This window comes from Leuresthes tenuis, unplaced genomic scaffold, assembly GCF_036924035.1.
Source record: "Leuresthes tenuis unplaced genomic scaffold, fLeuTen1.0.hap1 SCAF_17, whole genome shotgun sequence".
Classification (NCBI taxonomy): domain Eukaryota; kingdom Metazoa; phylum Chordata; class Actinopteri; order Atheriniformes; family Atherinopsidae; genus Leuresthes; species Leuresthes tenuis.
In genome coordinates, this window is record NW_027325371.1 from 33,837,486 (window position 1) to 33,854,960 (window position 17,475).

Below are 17,475 nucleotides of genomic sequence, written 5' to 3' on the forward strand. Positions count from 1 at the left end.
TTTAGTTGTTGTTAACTTCCGAAATAAATCTAGGTTCAAGTCCACCATCTCTCTTTATTTCAGTGGGTTTTGCAAGAGGATTGAACTTGTGTTATATGGACGCGTCAAAACTAAGAAATAACTCAGTTGACTAACTGGACAAGGCACTTGGGCCTTACGTGAACGGCCTCTACAATATGAACCATTTATTAAAATGACATGACCAAAGACATGAACCTTAAGACAACAATAGAAATGCTTTGAATATGGATGATTATATAAGAAACACTTAGTGAATTGAAAAGAACTAAGGGGAAGGGATGGATGGATACTGGAATTATTCAAATAGTCTAGGTTTGTTACTATTTGAAGTGGAAGGTTGGCAGCTTGGATTAATTTATCATTTTAACAGTGAATTCTCTCGACACCCACCGCATACTTTCTGGAATGTAAGAACAGGGCAGATCTTACTGTTAAGTCAGCTCCTGTGATCCACGGGTCTTTCCCCATTGTGGGTGACCTTCGGGGACTTTAATTAAAATGACCTGGACCGGTCGCTCTCCTTTGCCGGAGGGCGCTTCTGGTGGTTCAGAAGATGAACGGGGTGGTGTGTTGGAATTCACCGCAGATAATGACAAAATTGTCCAAGGGTCGAGTTGGTTTTTGGTTGCTGACCAACTCTAATGAGGTGAATTTAAATTCACAAAAGATTGACAAAAAGGTTGACAAGCTTAACGCTGACTCTCTTGGTGAGCCAACTTGGTGATACAGCAGCAGCAGAATTTAAATATGTGCTATAAAAAGGAGACAGGATGATGGACGAACAAAAAAACGCAAAACATATCTTCCTACTACATTCTTCTCTTTCTTCCTCTCCTGCCATTTTCAAAGACTCCCCGCAAGACTCTCATTCCATCAATTTTAAAAGTCTGTTCTTCATGATTCAATCTCTCTACTGATTTGTCATCTTCTTCTGTTCTTCCGTTCTACTCTGACTGTGCGTCGCGTTTTCCGGAGTTTGATTCGCGGAGGCGGGGCATTATGCTTATGCATTAGGCTTATGCTACACTTTCAGCCAATGGTATGCCTGAAACTGTTGTGATGTCTGCCTGGGCCTGTTTTGTCTGGCCGTAAGATTGTGGAATAAACAAAGGAACCTGGTTTCTTCATTCCTTTGTTTCATAAACATTCGTTCAGAGGATTCTGAAAATACCATAACTTGCAAAGATGGATAGGATAGAATAGTCTTTATTGTCATTGTACGGGGTGGTACAACGAAATTTGAGAGTGGGGAGCCTCGATCCGCTGCAATCTTGGATCTAAAGGTTAAAGATATAGCATAAACTTAGAATATAAGGACATCAAAAACAATGTGACATGATGATTATGAGTCTCAAAATTCAGATGGATATACGTAAAGTTATGACGTTTGAATAACGAACTACACAATGTTATCTTAAACATGGAAATGCTTTCATGGGCCGAAGGTTGATGTAAATTTCTCTTCCCTGAGAAATCCCCAATCTGGTATTTCCACACTGATCATCCTCACAAAAGCATGTTACAATAGGCTTGCGTATAACATATTCTTTGGAGTTTTTTTTTTTTTTTAAAACAACAAACACAAATGGAGATGGTAACAGTGGCATACTTACTTAAAACAGTAAACTGCATGTTATCACAGTCAATCTGTATCATATCACTGACAAAGAGTGACTAAAGTCCCTGTTTGTCTCAACTGTCTCCATCTTGAAATGTCCCTGTTCTTATGTGTCATGCCCTCCACTTCTGCCACATCCTTGTTAGTGGCCGCTCTTCTTTCTGTGTGTTTGAGGAGACAGGTGTGCAGCAGGTCTGGCCAGCAGCTGCCCCTCATTTGCTGCTAAAAAAAACCTGGCTCAACCGTCACTCTACCAGACTACAGGCCCAAGCCATTTTGCCACAGCAGTATTGCAAAGAAAACTCCCCATTTAGATACCATATCTTACTAACAAAGGAAAGGTGCAAAAAGGTATATCAGTCCTGCTTTTTACAGGTAACCTGAAAGGGTTTTCAGGCACACAGAGACATTAGTTTAAACTTCTGTATGGATATACACTACTTAAATTTGATGACTTACCAGATGAACATTTTTTTCTGACAGGATTCAATTACAGGACTGTGGACTGTATAACTGTTTATTTCTCAGCCTTAAAAATGAATCTCCTCGTCAATTTTACAAATACATTTGATATGTAACAGTGCTGCTTTAAAAAAAAGGGGAAAAAGATGTGGCAGTGTGTGTGGCTTTCGTCCTGGCCGTGGAACAGTGGACCAGCTCTATACCCTCGGCAAGATCCTGGAGGGTGCATGGGAGTTCGCCCAACCAGTCTACATGTGTTTTGTGGATTTGGAGAAAGCGTTCGACCGTGTCCCTCGTGGAGTCCTGTGGGGGGTGCTCCGGGAATATGGAGTGCCGGACCCCTTGATAGGGGCCGTTCGGTCTCTGTATGACCGGTGCCAGAGTTTGGTCCGCATTGCCGGCAGTAAGTCGGATACGTTTCCGGTGAGAGTTGGACTCCGTCAGGGCTGCCCTTTGTCACCGATTCTGTTCCTAACTTTTATGGACAGAATTTCTAGGCGCAGCCAGGGCGTTGAGGGTGTCCAATTTGGCGACCTCAGAATCGGGTCTCTGCTTTTTGCAGATGATGTGGTTGTGTTAGCGTCGTCAGGCCGTGACCTTCAGCTCCCACTGGAGCGATTCGCAGCCGAGTGTGAAGCGGCTGGGATGAGAATCAGCACCTCCAAATCCGAGACTATGGTTCTCAGCCGGAAAAGGGTGGAATGCTCTCTCCGGGTCGGGAATGAGATCCTTCCCCAAGTGGAGGAGTTCAAGTATCTCGGGGTCTTGTTCACAGTGAGGGACAAATGGAGCGGGAGATTGACGGGCGGATCAGTGCAGCGTCTGCAGTGTTGCTCTGCACCGACCCGTCGTTGTGAAGAAGGAGCTGAGCCAGAAGGTGAAGCTCTCTATTTACTGGTCAATCTACGTTCCCATCCTCACCTATGGTCACGAGTTGTGGGTAGTGACCGAAAGAACAAGATCGCGAATACAAGCGGCCGAAATGGGTTTCCTCCTCAGGGTGTCAGGCTCTCCCTTAGAGATAGGGTGAGAAGCTCAGTCATCCGGGAGGGGCTCGGAGTAGAACTGCTGCTCCTCCGCATTGAGAGGAGTCAGATCAGGTGGCTCGGGCATCTGGTTAGGATGCCCCCTGGGCGCCTCCCTGGGGAGGTGTTCCGGGCACGTCCCACTGGGAGGAGACCCCGGGGAAGACCCAGGACACGCTGGAGAGACTATGTCTCTCGGCTGGCCTGGGAACGCCTCGGGGTCCCCCCGGAAGAGCTGGAGGAAGTGGCCGGGGACAGAGACGTCTGGGTTTCTCTACTCAAGCTGCTGTCCCCGCGACCCGACCCCCGGATAAGCGGCAGATGATGGATGGATGGGAAAAGATGTATTAAAAAAAAAATTCCTACTATTTGCTATAAGTATAAGTGCTATATAAGTATAAGTGCTGGCCCAACTCATCAGAGATGATACTGATATGAAAGGAATTGTACTTAATGAAGAGGAACACAAATTATCGCTTTATGTTGATAATGTAATTCTATATCTGAAAAAAACCTGCATTAACGATACCATATTTAAAAAGATACATTTCCAAGCTTGGGTTTTATTCAGGATACAAAGTAAATGTGGAGAAAACTATGGCTATGGATATAAATGGCATGAAATGTATGAAGTGTAAAGCTTCAGAGTGGATTTAAATGGCCTGTGGAAGGTGTTAAATACCTAGGTATATACATTCCCCCATCTCTGCAGAATTTGTTTGATGCTAATTATAGTAAAATAATTTGGAGCATTAATAATAATCTAGAATGATCTAGAACCCTGTCTCTACTGGGTTGCGTTGAAAGTAAACATATGAACATTCTACCCAGATTACTTTTGCTTGTTTCAAATGTTACCTATAAAAATTCCAAAATCTACATTCGATAATTTGGAGAAAATTATGGCAAAATTTCTATGGCAAAAAATAAAATAGAATTTTTTTTTTAAAAAGCACCCTAGAATTAGATTTAAAATCCTACAGTTGTCAAAATCATAGGGCGGTCTTAAACTCCCAAATCTAAAATATTATTTCTGGACTGCACAAATTAAGCCTATAATAGCATGGCTTCAGAACAATACACAGAAAACGCTTAACACAGAAAAAAAGTCTATGCTCACAAAAATCTCTGCAAGACCTACCCTTCCTAGATGTTCCCATAAAGGAAATGACAACTTGGACTAAGGACACTCTTAAAATTTGGATTAAAGTACAGTCAATGTTTGGATTACCGACACAAATATCATCATTAATCAGCATTGTATCTATGAAGAGCTTTACACCTAATAATTTGGACATCGGCTTCAGATGGTGGTCAGGGTATGGCCTGGTTTATCTGCACCATTTATTCAGTTTTGGTAATCTAAGAACATTTGAGCAGTTGAGAAATGGTTATGGTCTTCCTAAAACGGATTTTTGCCAATATCTGCAACTTAGAACATTGCTGACAGGGCAGAAGGAATGGGGAAAACTTAGAAAAACAGGAAATAGAGATGGAAAATTGATTTATGATTCTATTGGTAGATTCTAAAATGTATTTTTATCCATGAATACACAAAACTCCTTACAAATAAAGCAGAGATAGGAGGCAGAAATTAATTTGGTTATATCGCAGGAGGCCTGGGAGGAGGTGTGTAGTGAGGCACACCTGGTCACAAGTTCAAATACATGAAGGGAGTGGAAAAGTAGAAAAAATAATTGTTAGATTTTTCAGGACTCCAGAAATAGTATCTAGAATCACATTCCAGTTTATGCTGGAAGAATTGTGGAGCACATACTGCCAATCATACCCATATATTCTAGTTATGTCCTAAACTAAAGACATTCTGTGGAGAGGTATTTGATGTTCTTAAAGAGGTTTTCCAACAGGATATACCTCGGGATCCTACTGTGGCTCTATTAGGAGTGATGCCTAAAGGATTGAATGGGAGGTCAGAGAAATATCTTTTAAATATATTACTTACAGCAGCACTGAAGTGTATAACTATTAGATGGTTGAAACCCCCCCCCCCCCTTCATACAACAAATTTCGACTAAAAATCGACTAATTGGGAGGCAGAGGGCAAACTCGAGTCTGACAACTCAGACAGCATTTTGCATCACATGGATCTGCGCAATATAATAGCCCATGATTGTAGAAAATACACTGATATCACCACAAGAAGGCAGTTAAACACAAAAAGGCAATTCAGGGAAAATTATCTTTATTAAACATCCCTGATCAAGACACGGGCAAACGTAATAAAGCTGTGCATTACTGCATTACGTTTGGATGACAGAGGAGGCTTAACATCCAGCGTGGTCTGGGTGTATCTGAGGGATGCTGCCGTTGTTGCGGGTGAAGAAAAGTGTATATTGTAGTGACTGCAATGTACATAATTCACCACATCTTCAGAACCAGAACATTTCACATTCTTAGTGAAGTATAACTGTTTTGCCCCATTTAAGTGGCGGCGATGTCTGATGATGTTTTTTGGTGTTTGATTTCTTCAACCCTTTTTGGAATGGTGTTTTGACCAGTTCTGGAGCTTTGAATAAACAGCACTGTCAAGCGTGTGCGTTCTGTGGAAAATCGCACAGTCTTGGTCTTTTCAATTTCCCACAATATACTGAATGTTGTTGCTGAAAACCCAATAAAAAAACAAGTTTAAAAAAAAAAGCACCATAGAAGAAGAGCTGCTATGAGACGAAAGCCAAGATGTACTTGTTGCATAGAGCAGGTATCATTTAAAAGAATGTGTCAGGAACTGCAACACTTGAAAATACGACAGTATTGAGAAGTAATGCTAGGTGGTGCATCATAGAGTTCTGTCGCGCGGCCAGCCATTGCTAGTATCTGGTGTTTAAAATAGATAATAACAAGAGCGTGTGTTTTGGCCTTGTCTTAATCCATACCTTTGACCAACAGGTTGTCTCCTATATGGTTTCATGCTAATTCAATAGAAAACTGATGAAAATCCAAAGAGACGCTAACAGGTATCTAGTGAATAGGGATGCACCGAACCGATATTTGGATCAGATATCGGTACCGATATTGAAGAAAATTCGAGATCGGATATGGGTTACAATGGGCCGATCCATATCGCCAATAATTTATTTTTTTCCTTGTCCTGTCCGGCATTGGCATTCATTCAAGGGCATTCTACCCCCTCTAGTGGTGAAAGAAATTAAGTTGGGACTACCTCTGATTTTTTTTTTTTTTTTAGTTTTTACCAAGCTAGAGAAGTTATTGTTTTGTTCAGATGCTTTTGTAATGGATGTTTAATTCCCATTTGCACTAAACTATATAAAGAGCTGATTGCTATTTATTTTGAAAGTCTACCAACCAAGCTAGTGAAGCTATTGTTTTTTTCCTCAATTTCAGCTCCTTTGTTATTTAATATTTTGTTTTACATTGGATTTTGAATCCCTAATTACACTGACTGAACCAGTTACACTTGTTATATTTTTATAGTTAAGATTGTTTGGACAATTATTAAATAAATAAGTAATTCAGTATATTTATATCTGTTTATTTGTTTTAAAAACAAAAATAGGAAAAAAAATGTTTAAGTCAAGTCTGATGTTGCCTTGCACAAAAGAATGATCCCAGTGTTGTCCACACAATAAAACTTACCGTTTGTTACCATAATTCCACGCTGTTTTTTTGTTTTGGTATCGGCAAGACTAATCATTAAAAACAATCGGATTGTATTGGGAGGCAAAAAAAAAAAATCTGGATCAGGACATCCCTATTAGTGAATACACATTGTGGACCAAGTAAATCTACGTGGATTCACCTGAATTTCTAATATCATCAGAAAACGTCTTTTCAAGTCAAATTGAGTCAAAAGGAGGGAAGAGGAGGAAGACTGAGTAGGACGAAGGAAAAAAGAATAAGGACAGTGAAGATGTGATTTCTGTGTAACACAACATACAAGACTGTCCCAACAAACCGTAAGACAACTGTATGTCGACCGTAGACGTAGACAAAAGAGGTCCTGAGGACGTCCGCTACATATCTTTGCCCCGTGTTTCCTTGTCGATACAAAGATGTTACTTGCAGGACATTCAAACTCAGAATGTTAAAAGGTGCTTTTTTAGCCAATAGAACTCTTTAGAAATTCGAGAATAGAATCAATAAGAATTCAAGTACAACCAAGAAACAAACCCAGTCCTCAACCCTGCAGAAAAACGACTTCCTGAATTATCCACCTACACTGACAAACATTTTAAGTGTTTTTGCTCACCGTTTCTAGGAAATAGTTTTGTCAATTGTATTTTGATACACATTCTGAAAAATACTGTTATGGTGAGTGATTTTATGGATGTACATATGAAAACATACATGCTCACAACACATAAGTCTAATGACATCTGAAAAAGTCCTGACTGTTCCCTTCATGTATAGAGGAAGACATTATCCACTTTGATATATTTGGGTCATATCTAACTAATTGAGTGTGCTGCTACAACACAGACAGGTCTAGAGCAGAGTTCATTTCCTCCTAAATTTGTTGGTATGAATGTACAAAATCAGTATCAGAAACAGTGGAATTGGACACTACAGATGCACAGAACTGACAATAGCTTTATCATAACAGTTTTATTTTTCAGACAGTTTTATGTTGAAAACAACAGAAAATTCATGTTGAAGCGAGACAGAGCTGCCCAAGAAACTTTTTCACAGTTTCCGCTTCATTTTGAGCTATTGCATTTCGAGGATTATGTATTAAAAGAGCTTTATGTCCCAGATCTTTAAATACTGATGCAAGTCTACTTCAGTTAAAGCTGAGTCATGGCCCTTACGTGGAACATATGCTAGAGACCATTAAAAAAAAAAAGTTGAAAAGACAAGTTACTGTTTTCCACATCTTTTCAGTCTGCACTGTACATGACCACAAGCAAACCATGAAACACACAAAACTGAGGAGATATGTGGGAAATGTGGAGTCACTCACATCAGTCTGCAGCCAGTAAATGTGACTCAGCTCCGGCGTGCTGAGAAGCTCATTCATGTGAGTGAGAGAGTAAGTGCAGTGTTTCCATCTCTCTCTCTCTCTTTCCACACACACACATACACACCATCTGTTGTCAGTTACTGCTCCATGTGACCTCCTTTAACTTTTTCCTGTCCTAATCACATACACCACAGTTTTCTGTTTTTTGTTTCTCTCAAATATAATCACAGCAAAACAATAAGTTTGGGTCAGTCACACACAGAGACACCACTGCCGATGCCAAAAACTAAACTAGAACATTTTCAAGTAACACACTCTTCCTTCCATACTGTGACATCTTCTAAAAGCAAGCACTGTACAGGCTGTTTGATAGAATAGCTAACAATATTTTGCCATCTTCAAATTAGCAACCATCATGCTAGCTCACTTTGGGACACAAAGTGACGGTTTTATTCATGCAAAAGCGCACACTTCAAACAGCACAGATGGTTGACCCAATTCTGCCAAAGCAGAAACATCTACAACTGTTAACATGACCAGTTATCCCTGAATTAAATAAGCTATACCTGCCTAACCTAAAAGTCTTTATTCAGTTATGTCACATACATAAATTATGTAACTTACTTCTAATTCTACCCCTTTACAGACCACTGAAACACTGAAAGGTCCACTGGCAGGCTGTCAGCTGTTTCCTATATTACTTTGCCATGTAAAAGTGGTTGCACCTGCAGCATTCCACTGGAAAGAAGAGCTTCTTGTTATTTGATTGAGGAAAAGTATTTTACAATACAGTGACCACAATCAAAACTGAAAATTACAACATTGTGACAGATAAAGCCATCTTTTGTTTTTCCATTGAAAATTGTCTCAACAGTACAGTTCAGTATAACTTTAAGCCCTAAAAACGGTTTCTTCAGCAGATTCCCACTGAAGCTGTTGCACCTTTTCAAATGGGCTGGCAGCTGTGCCACATCCTTAATGTATTTGTTCTTCTAAGTCCTGGTTACATGCAAACATTTTATAAAGATATACTCATTTTGATACTGAATATAGCCAGCTTTTTTAGCTTTTGATTAACAACTTAGTTGAGACTGCAGGAGTTTTTTTTTTTTTTATTTGAAAGATGTCCATTAGCTGAAGTAGTCAAGAGAGTCAGCAATGATTCTGTTGTCCGATTCTGTTTTACAGGTAACAGCTTACAACTGTTGTCTACAGGCATACTTAAGAAATAAAATAAAATAATTCAGATGGACTTGTATTTATCCCAAACCTTTAGGTATGCAATGTTCAGTTACCATGAAATATCTATTTACGTCTACATAATTAGGCTACACTGGATCACTATGTTAAATTGCACGATACACTGAGTTTCTGATCAGTCTTCCTGAAGACCAGAGACATCTGTGCCCACACTGAGGTAAGTCGACCAGCCAACATGCGGAGCTCATACTGAGAGAAAATGCATCGTCACTTTTGTCCACACCGACAATTCCACTAAAATTTTAATTGAGAGAAAAAGTGTGCTTTTTATTTGCCCCATATTGACAGATGGCACTGTAGTGGAGAGTATTGAAATCTTTACTGCAGGAACAGGCAGATGTGCTGAGATAACATTTGATTATAGCACAGTTGAGTCAAGCAACAGTTACAGCTCTGCCATTCAATCGATCCACTGTCCTTATCCCTGTATATATGCATAGGAGTAAAACTGAGCTACTGTCTTTTGTCTGTGTGAGAAAACATTCAGGAAATTCTGACTATTCTAACTTTCTCAATGGGGGATCATCGTACATGTAAGTTTAGCTGAATTCACTGAAAAGGCTTTCTCTTTAAGTTACTTGAAAGGTGATTTCGACAGATGATGCTATAAAATGACTATATAAAAACCAGGATTTCATTAGAGCGACTGTGAGTGGACACACAGTCTTAATGGGCTGATGTTAGAATAGAAAAAAAATAGAAGATTCTGTTGTGACCTGTGTTGTTCGGCGCTGGTGTGTTCTGGTCTTTTACTCTTAATTTGTAGCTTCGGCAAACTACAGTGTTTCTCAATTTCCGGTCCTCAGGACCCACTGCCCTGCATGTTTGATGTTTCCCTCCCCCACCACACCCGATTCAAATGAATGGCTCGAGCTGATCATTTGAATCAGGAGTGGTGGAGGAGGGAAACATCGAAAACATGCAGGGCAGTGGGTCATGAGGACAGGAACTGAGAAACACTGGGCTAACAGCTTGTTTCCTGTGCGGTTTCACTTTCATTTTCAATCACAATTTCTGACTCATTTAGCCATGTGACAAGAGAAACTGTAAGGCAAAAGCTAAGATGAAGGAGGATTACAATGACAGCCATTACCAGAGAAAAAGAGAGATGGATTCACTGGAGCTAAAAACAAGAAGACTATTGATAAGTTAGCAAGGTTTGTACCTGAAAAGCAATTCTATGTTTTGTTTTGATGAAAATGTTGTGTGTAAATATGGTTTAGCGCACAGGAGTTAAGATATAGCACCACATGTAGCAAGAATTCATTCATTCAAAGAAACTATCTAAACTACTATGATAGACCCACAAACTATCATGTCATAAACCATGTTTTATTGTAAAACTAATCAAGGTAGTCAAGCAATACAACAGCAACACAACAAAAAAAGGCACCTTTAAGAAAACACACACATGCATAAATGATATTCTGTTCCATAAACCCCAGTAAACAGTCAGGAAGGCAATGCCCATGCCCTGTAGCAAAGTTAATCAAAAGTACAAAACAATAGAGTTACAGTAGTTGTAAGGAAGGGCTCAGACTACATGCAAATTCAATTCAAATAACTACCTGCTCCCTCTGAACCATAAACAAACAATCTTCTGTTAAGGTCTATTAGTTCCTCACGGGGATTCAGAATGATTCACGGGAAACAATGTCGTTCTTGGGATAATATACCTAGTGGTACATTCTTAATATGGAATAAGATATAAAATAAAGATACATAATATAAGAAAATACCATTTATGTCTAAGAAGTCCGAAGCTGATACATTGTTGTAAAACCAGGTCAATGCGTGTGGCTTTGCTTACTCACAGTGCAGCCAAACCCAAAATTATTTTCTTTTAACAGACAGTAAAGTACCAAAAAAGGTCCCCTACTGAATATAATTAAAGTAAACAAAGAGATGTATGTTATAGAAAAAGAAATGTTTGGCCACGCCGCCCCACCCCAGGCCTTTTAGGTCTGACTGAATTTACAGCACTGGTGGTCCTCCTACCTAAAACACTATCCTTACTTCCAATTTACCAACCTCACAAAGAATGAATTGCAACTTGGTAGAAACAAAGTAAACCAGCAGCCATATAGTCACAGAACTGAGTCTGAAGAACACCTTCAAACACACAAAACCCAAACTAAACAGAGAGTTGTTGGTTTTTTTTAACACAGATGCTTATGAACACACAACCACCATTGGTTGTGTGTTCATAATTATCCAGCTGAACTCATACTATCTAAGACACACATACAAACACACTGTACAAGAGTTTTATCTTTCTTCCTCAGAGAAGCCAATCACCATTTCCTGATATCGCTTAAGACTCTGGGCCACAAACAGGAAGGGAGTGTATGTGAGTGTATGTGGCCTCAAAACAAACAAAGGCTTGACTGAAAGGCTCACCTTCAATACTTTTTCATGCTATCAACCTTCCCCACTTTCTTTTAAGTAACTCAGATCTGCACATGGAAATATATGCCCTACTGATGCCGTCAGTGGCGGCAGCTGGAAACTGTTCAGAATAAGAGGTCCTCAACACCCAAAAACACCTCCTGTGTGAGAGCCCAAGTAAAGCAAGAGATAACTGCAAAAGAGATAAGAGATAAAGCAAACATAGCAGAATTTAGATCACTCTACTTCTAAAAAGGTATTTCTAAGGTGATACTGGTATGTTCAAGAGGAGCTCCAAAAGTACAAAAAAACCAACAAAAAAAAAAAAACAATACATTTTCAATTGCTTTAAAATGATTTAAAACAATAAGTAAAATACTGAGAAACTGTACCAAAGGTTGAATTGTAGATTTAACAAATAGGCTTATGAAATGATAGTACAAATAACTGTGATTAATGATTTAATTGTCTTAAAGTTCATATTATGTCATCAGCCTACTAAAAATCTACTAATTCAACTCGCCATGACAAAGATACCAGCCATCTAAGTGAAACTAATACAGGGCCATGACTAAGATAAAACAGTACATATCTATTTGCTTTTTTAGCCTTTCAACAAAAATTGCAGAAGGCAGATATGCTACATCCAAAGCAGATAACAAGCATATGAGATGATGTAATCAAAAGAATGCCAACTTCAACTATTAGTCAATGAAACGGTGGAAAACAATCTGGGATGATGGCATTTTTATCAGTTCGACCAGTTTATGGTGATGATGCATACATGACCACAAATAGCTCAAATAACTGTTAATTACACAACAGGGACTATTGATAAATGAGTGTTTCAAAAAAGCATAAATTGGACGGTTGAAATCATGAGATTTCAGAAGAACGGTACTCCACAATAGTGTATTGTAAAAGTGTGAAAAGGGCAACAAGCCAGCACATTACTTTCCATTTAAAAAACTGTCAGCGTTCTCACAAGAGAAGCACAATAAACTACTAAACAAGCCTTATACAAGTATGCCACTTGTTGGGCTTGTTTCATCCAACAGTTACATGCACACTGACTTCAGTGAAAGTTACAGCTTGTCTGGCCCATTTAACTGGAACACTGTTCTTGTATCTGTTCATATACATGTGAGCAGAATCGAGTTATTGACTGAAAAACGTCTGATGCTGCAACACTGTGGCCTGTGTGAGAAAAAGACGCTCTGCCACTTCTAACTTTCTCTGTGGGAGATCATCATACATGTAAGCGCAGCTGAATTCACTGCATTTTACCTTTAGATTACTTGAAAGGTGATTTAGTCAGATGACACTGGTTATAAAAAGCAGCATTCTGTCAGAGTGGCAGTCTGGAACTGCTGTAAGCAACCGTGAATTAACGTGTAGTCAGTTTATGACCCGTTTAGACGTCTAAAATATATATATGTGAAAGAGAAAAGCTCTATTGGGAATCCAGATATATAAATATACATTAATACTTTACTGGTACAAAAATAAATGTTTTGTGACGTATGGAGCACCAAAGCATATTTGAGTGTTGAATATTATCTGGGTGAATATTATTATGGGTGTGTTAAGTTTTGTACAGTTTCACTTCGACTAACATGTCAACATGCATTTCAAAATTCCAGTTTTGGTCACACTAACCGAATAGTCACTTTTTTTCCTACTTCCATGTAAATATGCTCATTGACCTTTTAAAGAAGCAATCTGTAGGACTAAGTGACATCTAGTGGCAAAGTTGCCAACTGAAACCAACTTTGCTCTGATGAAAAAGCCACAAATGATAACAATTAATGAAAAAAGTAAGTAAGTAACATTTTTCACAAATATTTGTGTGCGCTGAAGCCTGTGTGAGTCATCACAGAACATTCCCAACATTTCTAGGGTGCTTTTAATGCACTGAGCCACACAAAAGAAAAAAACTTGCCATTACAATTATGAATTAATAATCTATGTTCCATGTCAGCTGAAACTGGAAATTCAACCACAGAGTAAGACTTAACTCCAATGTAACTTGGCAGCTAACTTGTTTTTATTGTTTGGAACAACTGTAGCAATGGACGGAGTCAAATTTCATAACTTTGCATCAGCAAGGTCTTTATTTCCTCTTCTGAGACACTGAACTTAGTGAGCAACAGTTAGATAACAGTTCTTCTGGAATCTAAGTCCATCAAGACAAATAATGGCTGATGATGAGGAATCTAATCAACTCACATATTTGTTTTAACCCTTTTAACCATTTATTTATTGGACACAGTCAGCAATACAGCCTTCATAAAGGAGAAGGTTTAACTCGTAATACTACATTTCCATGAGGAAAATTGCGACAAAAAATTATTTTAATTAAGGTCAAATTCCAACAGATTACAAAATTCTAAAAAATTGTAATTAACAATGATTAAATGCAATGAGAAAATGTAAATGGTTGACAGCCCTACTAAGAAACACAATATCTGCACAACTGTAGTATTGTTTTCTGCTCTTTTGCACCCCCTACAGTTGTGGGATTTAACACCACTGTAACAGAAACAAATCTCCGTGTGAGCCCTGCACATGCACAGCCATGCATATGAACTTGTTGTCATGCTAAAGAGGTCACAAAGACGCCATCAAAAACACTGTGAGGGAAAAGGCTGTGATGTAGGACTAGAAGTCAAAGTCATAAACTGCGATACTTCAGTCTCAGGGGCTCCAGGACGGTCTCAGGCCGGCACTGTGCATAATAAAGGTCAGCGTGCAGAGTGCTTTTTCTTCAGAACAGTACTTTTAGCCTAAAAAGGACTAATCAGTGAACAAAATAACATCTAACACATGTTTAAGTCTTGTGGCAGCTGGACAACACATTACAGAAACCACTTGTTTTCTATTATATCGAAGTTCTTTTCTTACATAGGCTGGAACACTGAAAAAAACAGATATAAGTCAGATATACAGGACGGCACTGTTAACTTAAATATCAATGTTCAGCTCATTATCTTACTGCTTTAGATGTTTGTGTGATGCCTCAGTTAATGTACGCTGGTGACCTTGTTTTGGTTGTTATGTAATGAACTACATAATGCGAAAAAAGTGCTTTTCACATGTTCACTGCCTCAGATCTTTACTCTGTTCGGCAGTCACATTACCAGAGAATTTGATTTTATTGGGTGTAACCAAACAATCATAACACTGTAAAGCGGAATTGGCAGAACTTATCAACTATTACGTTCACTGTTCATGGTCACAGCAAGGTGTTAACACCATTCTGACACTGCATCACTGGAGGTATCCTGACAGGGTGCATCACTCTACTTTATGGAAAGTGAACTGCTTAGGACGGCAGGCTGCTGGAAGAAAAATTAACAATAAATATTGGCACATGCAGCCTTGTGATATGTGCATCATCAAGGACATCAGGCAGGTAGTCCACACTCTAACTCTCGCCCTGTGGAAAATGATACCGGGCCATTAAATCATACACAGCCTATTTCAGAAACAGCTTCTTCCCACAGGAAGTCAGAGTGATGAACTGTGCTCATTCTTGGGCGCTGCACACCAGCCAACATGATTTTTTCATTCGTCATCACGCTATATTGTGATGAATATCACATATTTCTCAGCTCCTGGGCTCAAGAAAATAATGAATCAGTCAGACTGAGTAGGAAAAACATAAAACACTAAAGATTATGGTTAATAAGAAGAGTGACTTCTTACAGATATACTGGAATAGTGGAGTGTTCTAAAGTGAAAAAAACAAAAACAAATGAAAAACATTAAATTTCAGCGAATTGGCAAAAGACCAAGCATCAACGGTATCTTTTGGATTTCCTTTCATTTCCACGGTTGATGCTGTGCGAGTCATCTAATTAAACTAATGAATGATATGTTCATGGGGGAATTTAATCAGAGTAAGGTTAAACCCTGACTATGAAGTACGGGGTAAAGCAGATTAATATGGGATTACACCCATCTGCACCGCCACTGTCTAGGAAAAGAAGCCAGAAAGAGGCTGGCAGAACAAAAAAACATTTTGGTTGGAGGGAATGTGTTTGTCATTGCAACATGCCACTTTTGAAATGAAAGAAACCCTTCAGCTGTGATCATAGTTGGCTTTAGGATCTCCTGGACGTGGAATTCTACAGTTGGTGAGTGTAAGTTTCCATATAGATACAGATGTACTGTTAGCAGAGTTATATACATAGATCACTATGTACAGAGGGTGACAGATAATCCAGTCAATTCCAAACAAAGTCTTTCTATTTCCTGTCAAAAATGACTGTAATTCACCAGCTGGCTCAAACAGACCGAGATTATTCCTAGTTTTCCCAACACAACCACAGGTGAAATGGTGTCTACGCGTTGTGTTACAGAGCCGAGACTGGAACACTTTTGAGTTCATATGGAGATTTGCCTCTATTGCACTCAAGGCAGATTCTTAAATGATCCCTTCTGAACAGTCTATTTGCAGAGATTCCAAGCTGCTGTGCGGAGTTCAGCATATTTTAAGTACTGGGATCACATTAATTCCCGGGGACCAAAAATATAACGTTTGGAAAACATAAACAGCAATAAACAGTATGCGCGTACGATTAGGATCAAAATGACAATGATTTTACAGCCCCGGCTACTGTATGTGATGGATGGCTTTGATGTGTTGGTAGGAGAAAGCAAGCCTCCACAAAAACACACACAGATGATCAAATACACGCACAACGCTCCCCTTCCCTCGGTCAGACAGGGGTTAGATACAAAACACACATTCACATAAACGTACTGAAAATACAGAGAACCCACCTCAAATGTTCCATTCCCTCAGTTCACTGGCGATAAGAATAATGTCTGACCGGTAGATAATCGGTCAGTCACAGTCGGGTTAGTATCCAGCCCTCGGTGTGTCTTCATCCGTAAATTCCCGGTAGAAACCAGAGGAACCGTTGTGCGTAAGGCGGATTCCCACGCGCTCCAACTCCACATTCATTACAGAATATTGAAGTCTGCTTTTCAATAAACGGATGGTGATATTATAACCATTAATCTCCCTCCGCCGGTGAGTATAAACTGGGGTCTAAGGAGCTCCTGTGGCACGAATTTCCTTCTGAAGACGGGAGGAGTTGCAGTATTCATGAGAGGGGCGTGGCCAACACGCCGATTGAGCTTCTGAGAGCGTGTTTGCGCGCTACAAACAACAACAGATGAACTTAACGAGCGCGTGAATTGCAGGAGGACATCTGCGGGGTATTGCACAAAACTAGACTAAAGAAAACCAGGATCATTTAGCAAGACCGACTTGACCGCATCCCCGCTTAATTGGTTGCACGTTGTCCGAGCCAGGATGAAAAGGCGTTAAACCAGGTGAAGATAGTTGGAATAAGTGCGTGTTCACAGTACACTTAAATAGAGCTCACGATCGCTCACAGAATCCCCGATGGGAATGTCACTATGTGTGCGTGCGTGCGCGCGCGCGCGCGTGTGTGTGTGAGAGAGAGAGAGAGAGAGAGAGAGTTATGGTTAACTGTCAGTACTGTATATTAAATTAAACATAATTAAAGGAAACAAAACATGTATTATCCTCCTGAGATACATTTATTTAAATGTGTGACAACTAAATTCCAGGTATGTGGACCAGAAGAACATGCTGTATGTTGCTTCAGCTGTCGACCCATGCTTCAGAGCCTTGCCATTTCTGCCTGAGGAGGAGCAAAAGAGCACCTTCTCCAGGCTCCAGGCTAAAGCAGTGGATGGGATGGAGGAAGAAGCATCTGATGTGA

General features: G+C 39.6%; 1 long non-coding RNA gene across 1 annotated transcript in view; it reads right to left on the reverse strand.

Moving 5' to 3' along the window:
- LOC140274047 (uncharacterized) overlaps positions 1 to 16,790 on the reverse strand; it is a 31,766-nt gene extending 14,976 nt beyond the window's left edge. The window contains exon 1 of the long non-coding RNA XR_011908075.1: positions 16,502 to 16,790. This is a non-coding gene — a long non-coding RNA (uncharacterized lncRNA). The remainder of the gene's footprint in view (positions 1 to 16,501) is intronic.
- Between the last annotated feature and the right edge of the window lie 685 nt (positions 16,791 to 17,475).